An 11131-nucleotide genomic window follows, 5' to 3' on the forward strand; every position below is an offset into this window, starting at 1 on the left:
TATTCTTTCAACTCTTAGCTCTGGTTCACACTTGTGGATTGACTTTCTGAAGCACATTTCATTAATGAGAAATGTTTGCATCTGCATTGCTTTCTTGATCTCTGGAGACTTCCCATAGAAGGTGGGGAGTGCAAAGGCCTATTTTATTTCCTATTTTATTTTACTCTGTCTTATTGTCATATATTCAGCTGTATCTTTTACTTAGACCATATTCACCACCCCAAGCTCTCTCCTTCCTTCCCCCTCCTTATCCCCCCTTCCCCACCACTAGTCTCCTTCCTTCCCTCAGTCTTCCTCCACTTTAGGTATCCAAATACAATCTAGAATACACAAGTACAGGAAAACAGGTGATATTTGTCTTTCTAAGTGCCCAGGCCACTTTAATTTTTGAACTCCTCTCTCTCTTGCCTTCCGTAACCTCATAAATACAATGATTTCAAAAACCTTGGAGGGCCTCCTATGCATTTTATAGTCTTACTCCATGCCCCAAAAAGCACATCCATAATTCTTCCCAGCACATAGCTGTGCTATGGACATGGCGAGTCACTGTGAAACAATACCCTTAAGATTCTCAGAGACATTTCGTCTGGCTGACGGGGACCATTAGGCCCCTCCTTAAATCCCTCTGAAGTCTTAATGGTCACAGTCTGGATTCAATGTTTACCTTGAGGCCATTTCTTATTTTGACAATCTTCAGCTGACTGGAGAGACTAGGATTTTTAAACAGTCTTATTTTCTCACTCAATGTCTTGTCTCTCCTGTAGTCCATGTAAAGTCTAATTTTCAGAAACTGTTTCGTTCTTTGGATCATTTCTCTGAAGGCCAATAGGCTCTGTGACTGAAATCCTCCTTGCCAAGTCCCCAAGGTCATTGGATCCATTTTTTCTCTTCCAAGTTACCATAGTTGTGAGTTTTCCCCATAACACAACATCAGCAGTCCCTTCCTCCAGCACTTCCTCCCCATTATCAGAGCCTCAGCTAGCAGAATCCTTACTGCCGTGCAGTCTACCTGCCATCCTGTCCCCAACCCAACGTCACACACATTAGAAATTTGTTCCTCACACCCCTGCCAGACACCAATTTCTGTACCAGTTACTTATCACCATGCAAATGGACACCCTAAACATTGGTGAATTAAAAAGACCACAGCTCATTTTCTCCCCTTAGGATGCTGCGGGTTGCCTCAGGAATTCACTGGCAGATTTTACTTGGATTCTCTAATCTTGACTGGATCTGGAAGGGAATAAAAAGCAAGCAGCTAAGGCACTCCTGGGAGGGACTTCATGATCAGATTATATGAAGCAGGAAGACACACACCCCCCTCAATAAACATGGGTAGCACCTTCTGGTGGCAGCCCAGATGAAAGGGCATGGAAAAAGAAAAGTTTTACTTTGTGCCTTTTTACCCTTATTATCACTGGCAAGTTCATCCATCACTTGGCTGCTGCATTCCTTCAGTGATATTAGAACCAGGGTCTTCAAGCTTCCAACATGAACTGAAGACCAGTGACTCTTCAGGAACCCTCCAGCCTCAAGGCCAGGTTTGAGCTTCTGAGATATATCTAGCCTCATGAACAGAGCAACTACCAGATTCTCAACCACTCTGGTATGAGATAGCCACTGGACTACCTGGACTACCTGTATCATGTAAGCCAATCTGGTAAATCTCATGTATACCCATTCTATTGGCTCTCTTCCTTGAGAGAACTCTGATACACGTACCACTGGGTGGCAAATTGGCATTTGGACCTACCTGGCATTTCTCTCCAGAAAGGATTCATCCTGTTTAACATTCTTCATGTCAAGAGTGATGGCAAATGATTCCACAGCTTGTGTAAGTCCAGCCTCAAACAACACCTGATATTACTTGGTTCATGTTCAACAGGTCAAGTCACAAGACCAGCCCATAGTCAAAGGATGGACAGACAAACATCTGTTGGTTGAAAGGATGTAAAAGAGATATGAATGCAGACAGGTCTGATTCATTATGGCTGCTATACTAACAATCTATCCACATTTTATGTAATATTTTTATATGTACAGAAATATGTGAATATGTGCACAGTGTAATCTTTCTTCTACCTTAATTTAGAATCATGAGATTTGTATTACTAGTTTATTTAGATAAATGTAGTTGAGTCATAATGCTTTATGATCGTCAGCTAGTGAATGGTCTCTAGTATATTTGGCAAAAGTAATGAATTCTTAGTGATTTGAGATTTGCCTAGAGCTCCCAGCTATAAAATGTTCCCTGGGAAGTAAGATGGCATTGCTGAGGAATTTTGTGTGTGAGAAAATGACAGGGTTTGCGGATTAACAAAGTGAGACGTAATAAGGTTCCACTGTCTTTGCTGCAGTCAGAGAGCTGGCATTCCTCTCAAGAAATTGATTCTAGGAGCGAAGGCAAAGATGACATCATATTGAAAGCAGCAGGCTGTAAAAGCCTACATTTCTCCATTATAGACATCATTTTTATCAGACTATATAATTTATATTAATTACATTTTCACATGGATAACTTGGCAATAGTTATTTATAATCTCAGTCTATTATCTTACTATGGGGTATTATTTTTTCAAAGGCTCAAGACAAAATATAGTTGTCTTTATTTCTCAAAGTCACTTTTACTGTTTAAACTGAGAAATGTTTATACGCTGGGACATAAAGTGTTGTTTTTCAGGTGCCTGTGACAGAAACAAAATGTTATTTTTACCATTTCTAAAGATATATAAAATTAACTATTGTACGAATACACCATAATCTTTACCATCTTCATCCATATTCTAAGGGGGCTGCTAACAAAGTTGTGTTGAGTGGTCCTGAGTAAGAACACCTCAGCTGGAGAGCACTTCATTTTAGACACAAAGAAAGAGCCACGCAAATCAGAGAGAGAGGTATCATGATTTATGTACATGTTATTTGTTTAATAGTCATCATTTGACCTAAAGTTCTGACCCTTATTAAGGATAAATTGAGATAACCATCTTTACCATAAATCACATATTCAGAGAAAAAAAATTAAATCTGTAAACTACTTGAAGGCATTACATTTTCAGTAATTCATACTATAAAATCTTTCTCCAAAGCCATTTCAAGTCTGATAGCCATTCTGCCAAAACGTAAAATTAAGGGCTAGCAAGATGTCTCTGCAGGGCAAGGGATCATGCCACTGAAAGCCTAATGACCCGAATTCAATCGCCAGGACCCACATGGTAACAGAGAACTGACTCCTTCACGTTGTCCTCTAACTTCTACATGGGCTGGTATACAAATACACACAGGTGCATCCACGAACACACATGCACACACGCACATGTACGCACAAATAAAATTTAAGAGTTAATGTAAAATCACTACACGATGTGGCCGTGATAATCAAATTCAGAGTAGGACAGTAGAATGTTAATTTCCAAGGAATGTAGGAGAGGAAGATGGGGAATTCTTGGAAATGAATAGTTGATGTTGGCTGCACAAAAATAAATGTACTTAATGCACTAAACTGTACTCTTACGTTTATGCATTTCATATTAGTATGTGTGCAGGTGCATAAGCATGCTGTGTGCACACGTGTCAGAGGACAAGCCAGCCGGTTCTCTCCTTCCACCTTCATGTAGGTTCTAGGGAACAAACCTAGGCTGCCAGCCTTGTGCGGAGCCACACCACCTGCTGAGCCATCTCATCAGCCCTCAACTATACCCTTAGACATGAAAAAAATGGTGAAGTTTATGTTCTGTGCATTGTACCCCAGTAAAAAATAATAACTGTAATTAAAAAAATGCAAGTACAAAACAAATACACTCAGAATGTCAGCAAGCACAAGGGAAAGCAGCAGACATGGCAGAATATAACAACCATAAAAATATTAGCATAAAAATGTCACTTTCCCCAAATCCACCAGCACTAATACAGCCGAAACTCAAAAAGGGCCTGTCAGACTCAGGAGCCACTGATGAATGACACAAGTCAAAGGGGGCCATGGTCAGTCTGCAAAGTAGCCCATCACTTAAAAGGAGACTTAGCTTTTCCATTCAAGGATTTCGAAAGGTCAGGACTGGCTTAAGCATCCTCGGGTGTCTTCCTGGAACCAGGGCAATATTTCTAACACTTGCAATTCCACACTCCCTTGCCATTGCTGATTCTGATGCCTCCTTGTCTAAGTCTCAGCCCTTTCTCTAGATCACAGTTCAGACTCTTTGTGGACACTTTCCACTTTTTCCTTCAGGGTAGCTTCCTTACAGTGTCCAAAATAGTTTCAGTGTTCCAACCAGCACTCATTTGATTACTGAAGGGCGTGTTCAAGGAAGCTTGTCAGGAGGCTGCCATCATGCCTTGCTTAGAGCATACACATGGTGTTTCCAACAGTGGATAAATAGCACTGCTTGTGGAACTCTTTTGCAACAGATGAATCAAACTTCATAGAAAGGGTCCAACTGCAAGAGTCAGAATCAACCACAAAGACTAACCTGGAGACCTAATCATCCTATACAAGTCTCCACAGACATAATTCAAACCAAATCCATCCCAGCAGCAAGGGGCAGACCAGCAACATCAGCCAGTCCACTTAAGGAGGCAGTAAGCTTCCTAAACTGGCAAATCCCAGAAAGCAGCTTTAATTCTGGAATGCTGTATTCAGAATCCCATTGGGAAGGGCCTATGAAGAGCTATAAAAAGTACCTGACATACCTGCCCATGAAGATGTGTTTACCCTGGGAATATTCTGTGCATGAAGACTCAAATATATCAATCAAGTTCTGTAAAGAACTTATGTTTTATCTTTATAAGTGTTTTACTCTAAGTATAACACGTACACACACACACACACACACACACACACACACACACACACACACACACACACACACACAGCATATATCCAAAGTTATTCCCCAGAATCCATTCATCTCTAACTTAACTAAATAAGTGATCTGGCCTTATCCTGGGACCCACTAAGCCACACACATTTCAGCCCTCCACAGAGTATATAACCACCTCTCTCCTATGCTCACCTCAACTTTAAATCACCCTCATTGAGATATATAGATTGTTTACTTTTATGGGGAGTGTGTGTGTGTGTGTGTGTGTGTGTGTGTGTGTGTGTGTGTGTGTGTGTGTGTGTGTTTTATACCTATGCAGGCTCGGGGCATGCATGCAGACCTATAAGGAGTTAAGAGGAGGATTATCAGGCATCTCACTGTATCATTTTCTGCCTCATTTTTTGAGAAGGCGAGATGCTATTGCTGAAAATGCCATGCCTTCCCAACCAGGACTAGAGGAATTGAGCTGGAGCTGATCTGGAAGCCTCCCCTGAAGACTAGCTCTCCTAGTATTCAGAAGGGCCAACTAAGTTGCCAAAGGAGAGAAGCAATCAACAATCCTAGCAAGCTGTAAAGAATCACAACAATGACCAGCCTGTCAAGACATCCCCAATGGTGAATATCGCATAACCAACAGTTTCTAATTGGACTTAGGGCCCATTGAGTGGAAAGGAATTCACACCTGGTACTTTAAACCTAGCTAACTATCTATAGAGAGATCAGAGACCCTAGGAGAGAACCAACTACTGTCATTTTCCTAAGCCAATATAACTTCTAACATTTTATTCTAAATACTTATCATTATTTAAAAAAAAAAGTGTAGCACTCATCCCTTGTCAAAGAAGGCTGTTTTCACAGAGACCCACAACTGGTTGAAATGCAGAGAGTCAGTGACCACCATGGGGTATGCCCAACTCCAATTGTTACATCTGTAAGGTAACCCAACACCTAAGGCTCAGGGGAAATCACAGATGGGGAGAAGAAATACTGTAAGAGCCAGAGGACCAGGAAGTCTACTGCTAGATAGTGTGTTCTACACATGACAGGGAAGCCACGCCCACAAAATCTCAGCAACATGGTTGCCTAAACAAGACCTGAATAATGATGCCAGATGACATACCAGTGTGGATAGGGCCATTTCACAAGGCCCCTTTACCTACATGAAGAGCCTAAGGCAATCAGTGGTCACTGAAACAGGTTGGGTTGAAGCATTTTTCTCCAGGGACAAGCCTCCTGATAGGCCATCCAGTCCCACGTGGTCAGCCCCCATGAGATACAAGCACATATGAGCAACGCTGAATGGACAGTAGGTAAGTGGGGAGGAATGATAATTAAAGAAGGTCATGAAATTAAGAGAAAGTAGTGAAGGGTCATGAATTTGAGAGAGAGTATGGTGATCATGGAAGAATTGGAGGGGGAGGGAGAGATGGAAATGATGTATGTAAGTACTATATTTGTATTTATATTTCTCAACAGAAAACAAAATGGCTTCTCTTTCTTCAAAAAATAATTTAAAAAATACATATAAAGTCTTCTCTATCCACTTAGGCTCCAAGCCCCTATGAAAAGAGCATGCAAGTTTTGTCCTTGTGTAGCCTGTATTTAGCTTAAACAGCCTCAGAAATCAAGGCTGACAGGATTTTGTAGGTGTTGAAGAGTAGCAGGGGCAGGAAGAATGAGCTAAAGAAAAATTTACCAAGCAGCTAGGTTATTTCATTTATATTTATTAAATAAATGGGTTTAGTACTTACTATAAAATAGAAATCTCATAAAAGCTAGTTGTCTCAGTAGTTTTCTGTTGCTATAACTAAACACCTGAGACCAAGTAATTTATAAAGAAGAGAAATCTATTTAGCTCCCAGTGCTGGAGGCCGGAAGTCCAAAACTAGACAACCATACTGATCAGTTTCTGGTAGGAGTTCTCTTGCTAGATCGTACTGTGGTAGAGAGTGTTCCATGGTAGCAAAGAGCAGATATATGTCTCCACACAGCCACCCTCGGTAACTCATGGAGCCACAAATCAGCTCCCAAGGTTCCACTGTTCAAGACTTTTAGCATAAGACTTTGGCTATTTAGTTTCCAGCACACAAAATTTGGAGAACACAGTCCGTGCACAGCCCGTGTTATGCATTTATTGTTTATCACCTCTCACAGTTCTGTGAGTGAGCTCAACTGGGTAGTTCTGGTTTGGGATCTTTTGTGGGCCTGCAATCAGGCAGCAGATAATTAAACAGGATGGAACAACCCAGATGGGCATCTATCAAGGCTGAAGTTTGATGTGATCTCCTGGCTAGTGGAATACTGCTGGAAGCAATCTGCAGATATCAACCAGCCCACCTACAAATGATCTCACCTATACACAATTCCTCAGACTTGAAGATTACAGCCAGGTCCTGAGAAGAAATGTCTCAAGAGCCAGCATTCCAAGAAATTCAGGAAGAGGCAGAAAGATGCTTTGGCCTACAACTTCAAATGAGCCCCATATTCAAGGAAAGACTTCATAAAAATGTGAATAAGGAGAGGGGTACTGAAGAGATGGATCTATAGTAAAATGTACTTGTTGCTCTTGCAGAGAATCAGAGTTCACTTCCCAGCACCCATATGGCAGGGGTATGTAATTCTAGTCCCAGGGCATCTGACAACCCCACCATGGGCATCAGGCTGTGGAATAATCCTTGTCTAAACTGTGTGAATATATGACTCTGTGGTTGGTTTAATAAAGAAGCTGACTAGCCAATAGCTGAACAGGATAAGGTTAGCCAGAAAAGTCAAACTGAGAATGCTGGGAGGAAAAAGGGTGGAGTCAGGGGAGTCATCAGCCAACTCAAGGAGAAGAAAGATGGGCAAAGATGAGAGACAGTACTAAGCCTCCTGGAAAAGCACAGATAAGAAATATGGGTTAATTGTAAATGTAACAGTTAGCTAGTAACAAGCCTGAGCTATCGCCTCAGACTCTGAATGGTTGAGAGTGGCTGCTGGCACAGGGAAACTCTGCCTACACACATATGTATAGACATGCATGCAGACAAAACACCCATGTACATAAAACAATGAATAAATCTAAATAATGTAAACAGATTCTCTTTTGAAAGAGTATGATTCAGGAAGGCATGGCTCCTGGGAGGGAGAAATCTTTGAAGAACAAAAGAGATACATGATTGATACATGGATGGATACATAGATGGATAGATAGATGCATACATGTTATATATCATAGGGCACAGAATACATTATTATTTATAGATTATATATAAGCATGTTATAAAACATGCTTTACATATATTATTTCATCACATGAATGAGTCTGGGTATAAGTATAATTTTCCCATTTTACCAACAAGGAACCTGAGCTTCAGAGAACTTAAGTCAGTGGTCTAAGATTACCAAGCAACCCCTTCCCTCTCTGAAATCCAGTCAATGCACCATCTGCTCTAATAAACTCAAAGCTGTCCATCAGCTAGCTCTACTTCCAACATGAAAAACTCTATTCTACAGAGCACTGGTGGAATTAGAAATGAGAAAGGCGGATGTGGCCTCTGTTTTCAAAGCTCAGTATTGGGTCAAGGTCCAGGAGACATCTCAAAATGTACAGTGTTTTCTGTGCTAGCCTAAAACCTGAGTTCCCAGTTCAGATCCCTGGAATCCCAGTTCAGATTCCTAAAATCGAAAAGCCAGATGCTGTAGCCAAAGACTGTAATCCCAGCACTCCAATGGTGAGGTGGGGAACAGAAGAATCTCCCAGAAAGCTTGTGGGCCATTTAGCCTGGAGTAGGCAGCATAGAGCCAAAGACCAAGAGAGATCCTGCCTCAACAAGGTGGAAGGCAAGGACCAACTCCTGAAAGTTGCCTTCGGACCTCTATATTGATGCACACTATCACTATAGTATGTGCACACTATCACACACAGACACATGCGTCATGCACACACACATAGTACAAACACAAACAAAAAGAAATGTGAAACAGTTGCTAAGAAACCTTTTTTTAAAAAAAAAACATCATATTATGTAATTCTGCATGGTGGTACACACCTGTAAGCCAGAAATAGGAAAGTCACCAGTATGAGCCAGCCTTGGCTACATAGTGAGTTTAGGATCAGCCTCGGCTACATGAGACCCTGTTTAAAAAGACAAAACAAAAAGATTTTGAGGTATGAAAAGTGTCAAACAACAAAAGTTCAATTTTGATGAATCCTCTTTACCAAAACTACAGAAGTTAAGTGCAGTTAGCATGCTGGCTCCTATATCTACAGCTTCTATCAGGGAGTCGACTAATCCATGGAGGAGCTCCTTCCTTCCTTCCTTCCTTCCTTCCTTCCTTCCTTCCTTCCTTCCTTCCTTCCGTCCTTCCTTCCTTCCTGTCTTTCTTTCTTTGTCTTTCTGTCCTTCTGTATTTATTTTATTATCTTTCTTTTTAGACATGACTTTACTATATAACACAGGCTGACCTCAAATTGTGCCACCACACCCTGCTATACAGACTAAACAATATAGCATAGCATGACATTTAGGATGTGTTAGATATACAAATTGGAGATGTCAGGCTGGGCATTGGTGGCGCGCGCCTTTAATCCCAGCACTCGGGAGGCAGAGGCAAGCGGATCTCTATGAGTTCGAAGCCAGCCTGGTCTCCAGAGCGAGTGCCAGGATAGGCTTCCAAACTACACAAGAGAAACCCTGTCTCGAAAAAACAAACAAACAAATAAATAAATAATAAAACAGGAGTGCCCAACCTTTTGACGTTTCAACATGGCATTGTCAACTACAAATGTGTTGAGCTACGTTCTTAGATACCATGGGACACATTTTTCCATGGGCCACCAATTAGACAAACCTGAAAAATACACAGAGTGATGTTCATAGTTGATATGAAAATACATACCACATTGCATAAAAGACTAAAACATAAAAGGAGTTTGGTATGGGGAGGTGCTGAATAGACAACTTTATTGGGAAGAGCCAAGGGGTATCACATTGAAAACAATTCTTGATCTCTTTGTATATTCTTTAGAGATAGAAAGAAAAATTAGGAGTAAGAACGATGTGGTGAAGAGCAAGGACGAGAATCCAGGAGGCCAGGGAGGAGCTGCTGAACCCTTCCGAAGAAGCTTCCCACATTGTACTCAAGATGTTTCCTCCAAGGGGAAGGGATTGTCTTTGTTGAACGCGTAAAAATTTAAATACTATTGATTCTCTTCCAACAGACCAGGCAGACAGGAGTGAGAGAGTGTGTGTGGGTGGGGGTGAGTGGGTGTGAGAGTGGGTTTAGAATGCTTTTCCTTTTCCTCTATAGTAGGTAGAAAGGGCCATAAAAACCTTCAACTGTTTTATCACACTGTTGATCACTTTCCCTACCTACAGGGCAATAATTTTCCACTCTGTAAGGCAATCAATATGCTATCTACCACCGTTGACTCCCCTCTAGTCCCTTCTTACCCTCACAGTTCTAAGATATTTTTAAAATTACAACTTCTTTAAAGTTTCCATTTTAAGCCTTGGGTTTCCTTCAAAGCTGTTAGTTTTCGACTTAAGGGGAATTTTTGTTTGTTTGTTTATTTCTGCTCTCCACTGTTAAAAGCCCCATAGTTAAGTTTTAAGGACTCGAGTCACAGTATACCTTATTTGTCCCCTTGTGTCTGCTACTGGAGCCCTAGGTGTTTTGTATAATGCATGAGTGAGCCCCGCTTAGAAATAGAAATGCATTTTCAATAAGTATTTATTATGTTGTTCTGAGCATACAGCTTTAAATTTGCCCGCTGTAGCTTGAAGCATTACACAAACTGCTGGTCTGCTGACTGCCTCTCTGGCAGCAGCACACACAGAAAATAGATTGCTAAGGGTTTTTTCCCCCCCTCCTCCTCCCCCTCTCCTCTCTTCCCACTCTCTCTCTCCCTCGTTTTTTTTTTTTTCTTTTTCTCGCTTTCTTTAAACCAGTCGTGGACATTTTTTGTAATCTTGTGGCATTTTTAATCAACACGTATTTCCTTCCAAGACCTATGCTCCTCTATTGATTCCCATTAAAATGCTTTTCTTTTCTTTGACCCCCTCTGCTGATCGAATTTCAGATCAGCCACAGGATATGCAACTAACCTTCCGGCACTACTGAACCCAGCCGAGCGAGGGTGATCAAAAGACGTGATGCATTCATTAAACATTCCCCTCGCCCGGGCAGAAGCTCTAATGGAAGCTATCTCTTTGCACGGCAATTTTTCCCCCCTTTTTTGTCTTTCCCTCCACCCTCCAAAGGAAAAAAAAAAAAAAATTTTTTTTTTTTTTTTTTTTGCCTTTGATCGCAAGGGAGGGGAGGGGGGAGAACAT

The 11131-nt window shown here is 41.3% G+C and overlaps 1 long non-coding RNA gene across 1 annotated transcript; it reads right to left on the reverse strand.

Annotated features, from left to right (window-relative positions):
• Window positions 1-1770: 1770 nt before the first annotated feature.
• On the reverse strand, window positions 1771-10643 carry LOC118238245. Its single transcript, XR_004768032.1, has 3 exons — window positions 9547-10643; window positions 8846-8931; window positions 1771-1933 (listed from the first exon to the last, which is right to left on the reverse strand). It is a non-coding gene; the product is annotated as an uncharacterized LOC118238245 (long non-coding RNA).
• Between the last annotated feature and the right edge of the window lie 488 nt (window positions 10644-11131).

The sequence above is a fragment of the Cricetulus griseus genome, chromosome 2 (genome assembly GCF_003668045.3).
Source record: "Cricetulus griseus strain 17A/GY chromosome 2, alternate assembly CriGri-PICRH-1.0, whole genome shotgun sequence".
In the NCBI taxonomy this organism is placed as follows: Eukaryota; Metazoa; Chordata; class Mammalia; order Rodentia; family Cricetidae; genus Cricetulus; species Cricetulus griseus.